Here is a 14063-nt window from a genome sequence, read left to right as displayed (position 1 = left end):
CATAAAAGTAGGGCATATATGAAAAGAAGGAAAAATGCCTCACTTGCATATTTGGATTTTAGTAAGCAGCTACTTAGGTCTGTTTCTTTGCTGAAGTTTGAAAACTGATGTTTTAATAATCTGTGAACAACAATTAATTAATTAGGTCATTTTTTTACAGTTTTAATTTAGCTGAAGTATAAATCAGGATATTGGAGTTGCACATGAGTTCTGATTAATCGCAAAGAAAATTTATGAAACTGTAGATTAGTAACAACGTTAAACTTTCAGAGAATCTAAATTCATAGTAAATAATTCATAATCACAGGACAGATATACCTTCTAATAATTTTACAAATCAGATTAATTATTAAGAAGATGTTTAATTATTTCAAAGATTAAATGCAAACCTGGGAGTGAATATTGACTGTTGTGTAGATATTTTAAAATTTCCTTCTTCTTTTTTTTTTTTTTCTTTCTGGGAAATCAGAGGTTTCATATATTATATTGCAATAGTCATTCACCTGAAGAAAAGTTGGAAAAATAGGTGATTTCAGAAATAGAAGAATATTTTTTCATATTCCACTTTTCAAACCTGTATATTAAAAACTTATCCAAAGTAAAAGTTGTTCTGTGAGAGTGAGGATGCTGTTACCTCAAAGAGTAGTTTCCTTTGCTGTAATCATTGTGTGCAGTGATTACTGATGTCTGTCTTTGTAAAGTGCATCAGTACTCACCAACTCCTATTACCATGTACCTGAATACTTCTCAAGCTTTAAAATCATAAGATAATTATGGTTCAGAAGTTCTGTCTTTGTGGTTTCTTGAACATCGTCTCTTCCAGGTGAATGAAAACTTGATAAATCTGGAAATCAGACCCCTCCCAAATGAAAACAAAACAAACAAACAAAAAGGCAGAGAACATCATAACATTCAGAACTCAAAAGATTCAATCAATTCAATTCAATTCAATTCAAGTTCAATTGAGGTTGATATGAAACAATTAATTTTACTTTGCTGAAAAAAAAATACGTTGAAAAATTTGCATATTTTATTAAATACCTATAGACATAACTATACATGATGAAAAACTAAGTCTTTGATCTAAAAGATAAGAAAACCTTAATAATGTGAAAAGTATTCTCCTTAGAAATAGTTGTTTGTCTATATAATTTAAAGAATAACATAGAATCATATACAAAGCCATGGAAGAACTACTGTGTGAACCAACAAATCAATTAAAAAGCAGCATTACATTTTTTAAAATGTAGAACTTGAAATACTTATTGAATTGTTTATAAATACTTTAAAATTTTGACACCTAATAAAACTATCATCTTTCTTATAAATTCTGAAAATTTCCAATTGGCAGCAGGCTTCGAGTTAGGTGCTGTACAGACTTAGGGAGAAGAGTGACTTATACTGAAATTCTGCTTTCTCTGATTGATAAGAACAGTCCTTTGTGAGTCTCAGTTGGTTTATGCGAACACCCATAGGGTGGAATTTCTTGTGTGAGCACTTTGAGAACCAGCAACAGCATAAAGTCAGGGAAGATTAGAGGAAGCTAATTAATGCCTATATTTGCACTGAAGAGCTGTCATTTATTAAAATCAGTTCTTGAACATATGCATTTCTGTAGGTATTTATTCACAATATTGGAGTGTATGAGCAGTTTTGGAAGCAGGAGCTTGTTGAATGTAGACTTGGCAGTGCTAGGTTAACAGTTGGACCTAATGATCCCAGAGAACTTTCCCAACCTGATTGATTCTATTATTCTATGAATATTTTGTTCTTGCTCATATGAGTGGATCTGAGATAACGTAAAAGTAGAAAAAAAAATCAAGGCTGTGAATGGCTCTGAAGCTCAGGACAAGAGGCCAAAGAAGGGAATCAAAGAGAAGTGCTGTCGAAGAGTTAGGAATTGTTTCAAATTCTGCTACAACAATTACTATTGGAAGTAATCCAGCCAAGAGAAGATGCTGAGTTTTGACTTTTCCGGAAGACGTGTTCAAGAGTTTCTCTAGTCCTCCCTTAAAAGAATAAAATAATTTGTTAAAATCCATTTTAAGAGGTGCCATGAGTCTGTTCTATATTGGCATAGCTGAAATTAGCATAGCACTATTCCAGTAGAATAGTCATGATGGTTCAAGACATGTGCAGTCATATTGAACAATGGTAAAATGGTCTGCTTTTCCAAATATGTGCACACTAAAGATAAATCTATCAAGCTCTGTAATTTTCACCAGACATTTCACTTCTTCACTTCCAAAGAATCCTGAGGACCAAATCCTCTTTCTGGTAAATTGGCACATGCAACATGCTTCAACAGGGAAGTCTTTGACCCTAGGATTAGGGCCTGTTGTATAATAGGATGACTCAATTTCCATCATCAAAAAAAGGGGATTTTTAGCAATGATGCAATAATTATGCTGTCATAGAATGAGAAAATCTATTGACTAACAAAACCCAGAAACTTAGTTGTTTTTTTTGAGATATATAAATGGAGAAAACAGGAGTGATGTTGAAAGACACCTCACCTGCATAGGGCAGAACAAAAGCAAGTAAACTTCCACTATAGTGCAGCATATCCTGACGCTGATCCAAATTATCCAGACATTGTTTTAGAGTGTCAGAGACTGGGAGAAGAGCACTAGATTCTTCATGTGAGAAAATAAAATGGAAGAAAAAAGGACTTACTTGTGTACTTAATATTTTTTCCTCTATCAGAAACAGTTAAAAATCCGATCTCCACCAATTTGTACTTTCATGATTTGCTATTCAGATTTTGCTCATTAATCTGTTATGGTTAATACAGTTTGTGTACTATGATATATTTATTTATTCATTTCTTACACTGAGAGGCTGAATCTGTCCTCCATGATGTTTACTCATCTGCAAATACAAAAAATATAGCTGCAAATATATTAACTCATTGTTACAGAGAAAATGCACTGTCCTAAATACTGTAATATAATGAAGATGAAATTTGGCATTCTTTGCTTTTACTAATCTGCAGTCTATCATTTCACTATATGAGAACAGACATTTCTTTCTTTACTATTTAATCAAATATTTAAAGATATTAACACTAGAATAAATTAAGGGCTTTTAATAGACTCTGAAAAGCCATCAATTTCAAGATGGTCCACATTAGTTATTCTTTAATTAAATGCAGTATGTTAAGTCTAAAGAAGTACAGGGATTTGGTTTGGAAAAAAAAAAAAAAAAAAAAAAAAAAAAAAAACAACAGTAGGGATCTATAGAAATAAAACATATCAGTAAAGCTTAATCTGTAATGTGGAGAGGGGAAATAAAAAAGGACCAAAAGTGCCATACTAGCAGCAGTGAAGGAAGAAGAAACTATGTGATTAAAAGTAGGAACAGAACAACAACAAATTTGTGATGTAGGAAAGGGCTACAGAATGAGTTGACTATACTAGGTATAGAGTTTCAGATGAATGTAAAGAATTAAAAGAATAAAGCCAAATCGGTTTGTAAAGGCAATCATGATCTTGTTTTTTGTTTCTTTGTTTGTTTGTTTTAGGTTTCATTCGGTATGAAAGGTTATGTTTCATAAAATCTTTAAAAGCATAAAACTATGTGTATGAAGACTTACTGTGTGGAGACTGAATCCTTTTGCATTACAAGGTTTATACAACAGTGTCACAACCTTGCTCTGAACATCTGAATATTGCATTGTAATATACAGCATCCAATCATATAGGCGAATGTGAATAGTAAAACCTAAGGCTCATAAACTCTCTCAAACTATGTATCTGCACTGCATTTTAATACTATCTCTCTACTTTCTGTATCATTAAATCTGACACACCACATTTTATTCCCTTTAGCAGTGTTGTTAGGTTGACTGCCCACTAAATATGAACCCTAAGTGAAGATGACTTCACCTTGGTACTGAGCTTTCTTTGCTTCAATTAACTTTAGTACTTACCTTGCTTCAATTAACTTTGCAGGATCTGTGAAAAGGTCTCCTTATTGTGAGATATTCTTCTAAGGCAGGAAAAAAATATTTGGGAGTACACAGGGATACAGAAATAAATTAAAAGAAATAGCACCTTTGTCAAGTAGAAGCAATTAAAGACCATATTTAAATAGTAATAGTTTTAATAATCTATATTTAGTCCATCTTTAAGACCTAATTCTCTGGATAAATCATCTACAGACTCTCTCAGTATAGAAATATCTTTACCTGTCTTGTTTCTATGCTTCTTGTTTATCTGAATTTTATTTCAAACTTCTCAGGACAGTAATCATGTCTTTCATGTATTTCAGCAGTAAAAATGTTGTGTGATTTCTACTTTAGACATCTAATATATGAATGTGGATAGGTATTTGATTATTACCTTCTAGAAACTCTTACATCAGACAGAAGTAAGGAATTAGTTTCAGAATGGGAATGGTAAAGTTTTCAAGTACTTGTATAGTTGAACCTGCAAGTGATCCAAACAAAAGGAGGCTGAAGGAAATGAACAGGTGACCTGTGTGCTTACTGCCAAAATATATAGTAAACAACACAATATAATTTTTGCATCTCTTAAAAAAAATAGTGTTCTGCCACTTGTTATTTATTTTAAACCTCGGTGGTAAACAAATTTCTAATTTTGCATCCCTGGACTTGATTATCTTGCTGCTGTAAGGCTGAGCAGGAATTTTGATCACAAATGTTGATTACTCAATGTGAAAGCCTGAACGTCTACCTGTTTGAGTTTTTTTGTTTGTTTTGTTTTCATTTTTTGGAGGGCTTCTACAAAGGTTTTTCGTGTTTGTATTATTTTATGGACTTTTAGATATCCAGCTGTGAATATCTAGCTTTCAGAACTTTCTGTTTTCTTGCTATACTTTTTGTCTCTTTTGCCAAGTTCATTGCATCCTAAGTTATTTTAGTTCAGTATTCAGTTATTTTTAAGCAGTTAATTCCAGGAGAGTGCTGTTATTGCATTTGATTCCAATATATTTTGCACTCCTTTAAAAATAAAAATAAAAAATAGTGGAATATTCTAAATTGAAAAATACCTATTTATTCCTTATGTATTCCTTATTCCACTTTCTTTGTATTCACCTGTCCATATAGCTGTTATGGTAGAATTTCACAAACACTCCAGTTACAGTGAAAGCAAGTACTGTCAAATTAGTTGCTAATATATTATTTATGCACTTTTTTGCTCAAGTTACCCTGCACACAAAATATACCAAACAAAAATACATTAGGCATCCAGACTGTGGCATGTTTTCTTCTCTAGATTCTACAGAATTTTGGTAATCATTTATTAACCAAGAAGGCTCTTGTCCTGTCTGTACTCCTAGTTTTGACAATTTGTTTAAGAGCTTCAGTTAATCACAAATGAACTTGGAAAGGTTTTTATCTTCATTCTTCTATCTCTGTGTTTCTGTTCAGTTTTTCTGATCAAATACTCCTCTTACACAGTAGAAAGCTACTGCTGCTACCACTGAATGCTATGCATTTGTTCTCTGTGGCAAATAATCAGTTGGCCTGTGTGCTTTAGAGGCTTGCTACATTTCTCTTTTTACAGCATATGTAACTTACAAGAAGAAATTTGATGAATGGACGTGAATGTACAGCCCAGATTTCCTTCCTGCAATACTCATTATGATCAAAAGTGCAAACTACATTTATTTTATTGCTCTGCTGTCTGTGGTACTGTGTATGGAATCTTTTAATCCAAGTATTGATTAAGATGTTTTTTTTTTGATGTATGTGAGAGATAGTTGTAGATGTATGAGAGAAATGTGTCTATAGCACTAGCATTTAAACACGTTTTGGGGCAACAAGGGAGAATAATTGATAATTTGGAGACTACAAGAGTGAGTTCAGCAAGATTGACTAATACTACCTTTGCAAAGATAATCATGTAGCAGGGGAAATTAATAATATTTTGATTAAAAGACATTTTTTATGTCATCTTTTCAAACATCTGTGTTATTTTTTTTTATTATTTCTGTGGTGATGCTCTGTACTTTTAACCTGTTTCGCAAAACCTTAGTGTGTTTTTTTCCTCAAGCTGAGCATCATGATTTTATATAGTTCTGATATATAGCCATGAAACATGAAAGATTATTCAAGTCAGTTGGTCACATATAAACAACTGGTATTCAAAGGGATGATCCGCTATCCGCTGTGACTTCCAAGATTTCTGATTGTTTTTTTTGCAGTCAGTGTTCCTAAACTCTTTCAAGAACAGTGTTTAGGAAGCTGTTTTGCAGTGTGCTTGCTTTTTCCCACTGAAATGCAGTTTCCCTCATAAATCTAGTCTAGTAATGATTTGTGTGTTGTAATTGGTTCTATATTTTATAGGATTTATTGTTGTTGCAGTGTAATGCAATTATTAATTGTTATATATGCTAATCTTTGTCTGTCCTTCATTTGGTTGCCTTCGTATTTCTGAAGTAATTTCTCTTGCTTGATTAAAGCAGAAAATGTGAAAATATGACCTCTCTTGAGCAGAGTTGGCTTTCCCTTTCATGATAATTAACATTTCACGATACATTCCTGAATGGACAGTGTACAAGGTATGAAATGTAGAATGAACAACTCAGTTTTCCCTCCTGTACTCAGAAAGATCAACTATGTAATTAATGTGCTCAAGTAGCTGTGGTCAAGATAAGAAAAGTCAATTCAAATGCGTGCTAATAGCTTCAACTTCAATTAATTTTCATAAGAATTGTCATATTTCCCCCAGTGTCCTGACTACTATTGGAAAATGGTTGTCCATGTATTTTTGTTAATGAATTGACCAGATGGAGAAAAAAATAGAGAGTATAATATGCAGAAATCCCTATTAAAAAAGGTACTTAGACTGTTTTCCCTATGCTATATCAGATCATTTTGTAAATAGTATAGGTGTCAGCTACTGCTCAAGAAAAAGTATGAAGGTCATACTATTCAGCTTTGTTTGTAATATAGATTTTTTTTTTGGCAAATTATTTTCATGGCAGTCTGTAAGCAAGCAGTGTATCAGATTTGTTGGGTACTTTTGCTCAGAAAATGTAGAATGTGTTGGCATTCAACATACTATGTATTATCAAGACTTTCTTGTAATGGAAAGAAATATTATAGGACAAGCAAAGTCAAATTCTGTATTATACTCTACTTACTTGGAAAGACAGATGCATTTTTTTGGGGGGGGTTGGGAGGGGTGGGGAGTGCTGAGAAAATTTACTGTCTTTATCTGACCAGGTTTGTCGTGGCATTTGGACTTGTGTTGAGCTGAAATAATTTTGTGTAGTACAGGGACTCCTACCTTAGCAAATGTGAAAACAAGTGTGTGATGTTTACTGACTTCTCTTTCCTGGCAGTAATTAACCATATGTTTGAAACAGAGCTTCCTCATTCTCTAAACATCTTTCTGCTTAACCTAACAGCTGGGGCACATGTGAGGTATCTTTCCATCCCACTGAGGTGCCTCACTGACTTCAGAGAGAGATCTAAGATGTGAGAATGTAAAACCATACCTCACCTATTTTAAAAGCCCATACATCCCAAAACAGGAAAAAAAAAAAAAAAAATAGCTTTCATACATGTATTTCATGACAGTCCAATCAGAAGTAAAACAGAAATGTTGCTAAGAGAAATGGTAGGCTATGCACCATCAAACCTGTGGCATACATGATCTGACTTTGTGTTCATTATTATGTCAAACATGACTGATTCCAGACAAAATCTGGGATCTTTTAAGTATATTGTTCTTCAGCCTCATAGAAGGATTATCCTGTTGAATGAAGTATGGTTGTTTATTCCATTTTAAGCACAAATGTTGTTTAATGGATTGAAATGCATGTATGTCTTAAAAAATTGGGCTGCAACTGCATGGGCTTTTGACCTGCATAGAAGTGCATTTTGCATTTTGAAGTGAATGTCCCATCTGCTCAATTTCTTTGTTATGAAGAAACTTGTTGAAAGAACTTTATTGAAAAAGAAAAAGACCTAATTGCAGTGCACCATAACTCTCAAAATATGTAATTGTATTGTAAACATAGATTTTAGGCCTCTTGTATTAAAGTACTGCTTCTTAATCTTCCAGGCTTGAGTGTGAGCTTCTCTAAGAGCTCTTTGAACGGGAGGAATTTGGTGGAAGAGATTAAACAATTTTTAACAGACTGGTTTTAATTTATAAAAAAAAAAAAAAAAAAAAGCTTTCATTGTTCTGAATGAAATGTGTTCTTGTCCTTGAGGCTAACGTAAAGGTACATGGTACACTGCAATACATAGGTAAATTAACTTATCCATAATGTACTTTCAGCACAAAAGAGAACCCTCTCAAAAACATTAAGCTGCACCTAAGATGAAACATAAGAGCAAAGATGGCATATTTAAGTGAAAGGCCAACTTTCATTACTTTCATTAATGTCTCTGAAAAACTGCAACTGCCACTTGATTTATGATGAACTATATGTAGTGAGTTTCATTTCAGTCTTTCCTCTTCCTGCAGCTGATGAGCTATGATACTTCCACATACCTCTGAGATACAGGTTTGATTTTGTTTTGAGGTGTTGTCTAAGCCTCCTCCTGCTTACCAGCCCTGAACTAGTCATCTGGATGGGATGACCGGGTAGTATGATGAATCCCATCTACCTAGGAGTAAGACATCCTCAAAGCACAGTTCTATGCTGTAAAACAGACAGTAAACCTTTTTCTCCTTCTTCATCTACCAGAGCAGTTGGTTAAGGATACTGTGTTTAAAATCAGTTTATAGAAGATAGGCAAAAGTCTTTCCATTGCTGATTTACCAGTCAGGGAGATGTGCTTCATTAGTCTCAAAAATTCCAAGAAATAATAATGAAAAACAATCAGCAAAGCAAGAGGAAAGAGAGCCATCCTCCTCCAACCTTGCTGTCAGTGGTCATTAGAGTGTCCTTCCACAAAGGGAAAAGTAATTCTTGGCTTATGTGTTTTTTGTCCATTATTACAGTTGTGTTTAGATTAATTCTCTGTTGTCCCAGTATTTCTAAATAGAAGAGGAGGAGAGGAAACAGTAACAGAAAGCTTATTTATATACAAGCAGGATTCTTCTGAACTTCACTCGTGCCAAATGGAGTATTTAAATAATGTTACTGACTATTAGATCTGAATTACTGCACTGGATTTTCTTAGCACAAAGCTAACCTATGTTATATCACATGTGGGTTTAAAAAAAATGGAGCTTTAAGCTAAATAAATGAACTCGCAGCAACAAGTGAAAGCAAAGTTTTTTTCTCACTAATTAAGGCATATTACAATGATTTTCAATATTTAAGTTTAAAAAGACATAATAAAACCTACAAAAAATATGTATAATTTTTACTTGTACATTACATGTAGTTCTGTCAATCTCTGTTGATCTTTCTATTAATGTATGTACATTCATGATGTGCCTGCAAAATGGATCTCCTCTGGCCTGTGGGATGCCAACCCCCCCCCCCCTCCCCCCACTTCCTCGTCTTTTTTCCTTTTTTTTTTGGGTGGTGGTGGTGGTGGTGGTGAATAATAACAACTGTTTCATGTTACAAATTGGTACATGCAGCCGGGCCATCATTCAGAAATCCTATTACAGAAAGAATAGGTCATTTGCCTCATAACCTCTCTGTTTTTCCAGTAGTTCTAAATTAGGTCCCTTGGATCACTCTTCAAGGTCAGTGACTTTTTCATTAAGTGCAGAGAGCCTCAGCTTCTCCTGAGTTACTTAAATTCCCTTCACTCTGGGCCACTAGTTTTAGCCTTCGGTTGCTTTCATTTTTTTAATTTGGCTGAAGTTAATATAACAAGCTGTATGTGTTATCATTTTCTCATTTTCTTTATTTCCCTCCCTGCTTTTTTCTCTCTCTCTCTCTCTCTTTTTTTTTTTTTTTTTTTTTTTTTTTTTATAATATGAGAGCTCATCCTGTCAGTCTGACAGATCACCTGGATGAAATAATGGTGGAGTTCAAGATCCTTAGGGCAGCGAGGAGGTTGCACAGCATGTTTACTACCCTGAACTTCAGGAGAGTAGACTTTGGCGTCTTCTGGGATCTGCTTAGTAGAATGCCATGGGGTAAAACCCTGGAAGGAAGAGGAGCCCAAAAAAGCTAGTTAATATACAAGGATCACCTCCTTCAAGTACAGGAGTGATGCATCCCAACAAAGAGAAAGTCAGGCAGAAACACCAGGAGGCCTGGATAGGTAAACAGGGAGCACCTGGACAAACTCAGACACAACAAGTAAGCCTAAGAGGGTGGAAGCAAGAACAGGTAGCCTGGGAGAAATAGAGAGAAATTGGCTGAGCAGCCAAGGATCAGGTTAGGAAAGCTAAGGCCCTGATAGAACTAAATCTGGATGGGGACATCAAGGGCAACAAGAAAAGCTTCTATATTTATGTTAGTGATAAAAGGAATTATAGAGAAAATGTGGGCCCTCTTTGGAAGGAACCTGAATACCTGGTTTCCTGGGATATGGAGAAGGCCTGGGATATGGAGAAGGGATACTGGGTGGCCACCCAATTTGCAGAAGGCAAAGGCAGACGAGAATGAAGAACTGCCCACTGTAGAAGATTGGGTTTGTGACTATCTAAGGAACATGAAGGTGCGCAAGTCCATGTGACCTGATGAGATGTATCCACGCATCCTGTGAGAACTGGCAGATGTAGTTGCTTAGCCACTATCCATCATATTTGATAAGTTGTGGCAGTGTGCTGAAGTTCCTACTGACTGGAAAAGGGAAACATAACCCACATTTTAAAAATGGAAAAAAGGAAGACCTAGGGAACTACAGGCCATTCCCACCTTTTTGCCCAGCAAGATCATACAGTGGATCCTCCTGGAAACTATGCTAGGGCACATGGAATATGAGGAGGTGACTGGTGACAGTCAACATAGCTTCACAAAGGGCAAATTGAGCCTGACAAATTTGGTGGTCTTCTTATGATGGGGTTACAGCATTGGTGGATAAGGGAAGAGCAACAGACATCATCTAACTGACATCATTTATCTGGAGATGTGCAAAGCACATATTTAGATGATCTTTAAGGTCCCTTCCAAACCAAACTATTCTGTGATTGCTGGAGTATTAAGTCCTGACATTGTCATTAGGTTTTGGTAGGTCAAGAACATGGGCTGCACCACAAGCAGACTGGAAAGTATGCAAAATGTGATTTTTTTTGACATGCTTTTTGATATTGTCATACAAAAAGACAGGCCTCTAAGATTCTTCTGCATGCAAATGACACCATTAAAAATCTCTAAACTTTAGCTATTAGGTTCATAACTTGATTAGAAAAGTCCATCAACAAAAGAATATGGATAATGTCTTGTGTGTATATAAACTAAATTTATAGAAAACAACATTTCTAGCTTTCTAGCATTCTGCAATTCTGAAAAAAAAAAAAAAAAAGAAAGGTATTTGCAAGTTCTCATAAAGAATTACTGAGCTTCTCTAATGTCTCAGTAATTTTTTAAAGCTTGAATTATGTCCTCCAGTTCCCCTGCATGGTTGGTCACAGTTATTATTTCCCTTAAAACAAGTGAAGAAGGTTAGGAAGATACACATTATTTTCCTCAATAATGTGTGATGAATAAATGACAGAAGAAGAAATTATATCCTGCTGTTGTAACTGTTACACTGTTATATTTCATGGCTTGTAATGCCATGGGAAAGAAGATCAACACTTTGTCAGAGTGACTAAGCAGTTGGAGTTGCTGTGTTAATGTTGAAATCTCTCATAGGATTTGGTTTCACTTGACAATTACATTCAATTAGAAAACACCCTTAAGTGACTTCTCAAGGTTGTGGTTTAACTTGGTCTGGTTTCCAAGTGAAGAAAACCCCTGGAGGAGATACTATTAATTGTACTTTTCACAGCATTTCTTTAGGAGCAGCCAAGGTCAGTGCCATTTTCCAAGGCACTCTGCAGATGAGTGACCAGGAACTTCTTCTGTTTAAATAGTTTAGAATAAAAACGGACAAGTGAAACAAATTACTATGAAAAATGGGCAAGTGAAACAAATTACTATGACAAATGTCATTCTTTTGAGGGAGGACAGAGTGAGAAAGGAGATATTCTAAAGAGATAGCTATAAGGTAATGCTGAGAATAAAGCTTTCGGACAAAGCACCTGGCAAAGCTCTGATGTGCTTTGTTTGTCATGTCACAATTTTTGTTTTTATGTGGATACCACATGCAGTTGTTCCTCATAGTCTTCTTGCTCTGCCTGGTGTTTTGGCTTTGGACTCTCCAGCTTCCTTTTACTTATTTTCAAGACTAAGGGCCTTGCTGGTAATGTGATGGGAATTGTTACAAGACACCAAAGGTTCGCAGAAAGGCCTACTGGCTAATCCCAATACAAGTGCATATCGATTCATATTGATTGATTCCCTCCCCTGACTTTTTTTTTTTTTTTTTTTTTTTTTTTTTCAGTAAGAGATTACAGAGACATAAGCACAAATGAAAATGAACAATTGAGAGAGATATCATTTTAAGATATTGTGAATCTACCTTGCTGTTTGCCAGTATTCTGCAGTGTCTTAAATCTAATTTTCAAAGCCTCTTATTCTAACAGGAAGGAAAGAAGACAATGCTTAGTTCTGTAAGTCATTGCAATTTTATTTCCTTTCCAATACTGAACAACTTTCCAAGCAGCTGAGCCAAAAGGACAAGTGAGTTAAATGTTCAGATTAGCCTATAAACTTCAAGCTGCAGTGAGCCATGGAAAGAATCAGTTTATTTGCTCTGTTCTTAGCTTCCTTCCCCCTCTTAAAGGCAAGAGTCTCTTAAACAGATCTTTCCTCTGATCTGGTCTTAACTTCAGCTTTACTGACATTCACATGCCATCAACAATATCAAGCAGTTCATATGAATACCTAGTTTATTTGGGCCATAGGAGTCTGAGGCTGAGCTTAAAGATAATGCTTTAGTTCAGCAAGGAAAATGAAAATATGTTTCAAATGCTTGATTAGACAAGGAAACTACACATGTCAATCCTGTAGACCTGCCAGTATGCAATTAGTAAGTATACCTAATATATCCAATAATTGGAAAAAAATATAATGTGTGAAGATATGCAAATTATCCTAGATTTTAGACTAGATCCTAGACTTCTGCACCTGCTACTTTTATTTAATTTGTCAGAAGCAAAATTTGGTTGCATGTTAGTGAGACTAGATTTCAGAAAAGAAACATTTCAGATTTCAGAAATTTCTTCAGTACACACCTAGTGAAGCAGTTCAAGGTCAACACTGTGCCTTAACAGAATAAAAATAATTTATGTCTTATAAAATAATTTATGTAGGGGATTTTAAACCAATCAACATTTTGGGATTTACAAAGAGTTTTAACTTATTTTTATAATTACAAGTAATTTTTTATATATATAAATGGCATAACAGCACCATCTTCTGACAAGCTGTAATTTCTGCAATAACCTTGAAAAGCACTTCTAGTCCTTTGCATACATATTTTTGTTGCTGTCACAAAGAAAAGAGGTTCTAGGGAGATAAATGTAAGTGTTATCCCATGTATCCTAACAGAAGACATTGATTGAGAGACCAGAGAAGTCAGTTACTACCCATTTTCTTCTTCTCGCTTAAGACAGAGAGAGAATTTCATTCAACTGTAATTGTGCCTCAAATTGTTGTTCAAAGGTTTGCTGCAGAAACATTTTAAAGGTATATTACTGTCAAACACTTGGGAAGAGGTAATTTAGATGTAATTTGAGCAGCAGACAGTTCTACCAACTTCAGATGTCTTGTAGCATTACTGTGAAAGTAGAAATATTATATATGTCCTATTTTCTAACCCAGTGTTGCTGTATTTGTACAACCAAAGCTGTTGTCAGTTTTGTACTGAAATGTGCAAAATAAATCAATGTTGATAGTTTTAATACAGTTTTGATCTGTTTAGGGCAACAATGGTTTTAGGAGAGAGTATTTTGGCAAAGGTGCTTTAACTCATGTTTGGTTTATGTTATCTGTTAGCTCAGGTACTTGATCACTTACCATGAAATCAAGGGTTACTGCACAGAATCAGTACTGATGTGTCTGCACACTCCTGTCTATCAAAAAGTACAAGGTGACTTAGCCAACAACACACCTTGCAAAAA

General features: G+C 34.8%; 1 long non-coding RNA gene across 1 annotated transcript in view; it reads left to right on the top strand.

Annotated features, from left to right (window-relative positions):
- LOC118166108 overlaps positions 1-7872 on the top strand; it is a 75223-nt gene extending 67351 nt beyond the window's left edge. The window contains exon 3 of the long non-coding RNA XR_004750352.1: positions 6699-7872. This is a non-coding gene — a long non-coding RNA (uncharacterized LOC118166108). The remainder of the gene's footprint in view (positions 1-6698) is intronic.
- The last annotated feature ends 6191 nt before the right edge of the window (positions 7873-14063 follow it).

The sequence above is a fragment of the Oxyura jamaicensis genome, chromosome 4 (genome assembly GCF_011077185.1).
Source record: "Oxyura jamaicensis isolate SHBP4307 breed ruddy duck chromosome 4, BPBGC_Ojam_1.0, whole genome shotgun sequence".
NCBI classification, from domain to species: domain Eukaryota; kingdom Metazoa; phylum Chordata; class Aves; order Anseriformes; family Anatidae; genus Oxyura; species Oxyura jamaicensis.
The sequence above is the reverse complement of the archived record's forward strand: the minus strand, read 5'-3'. Positions and strand labels throughout refer to the sequence as shown.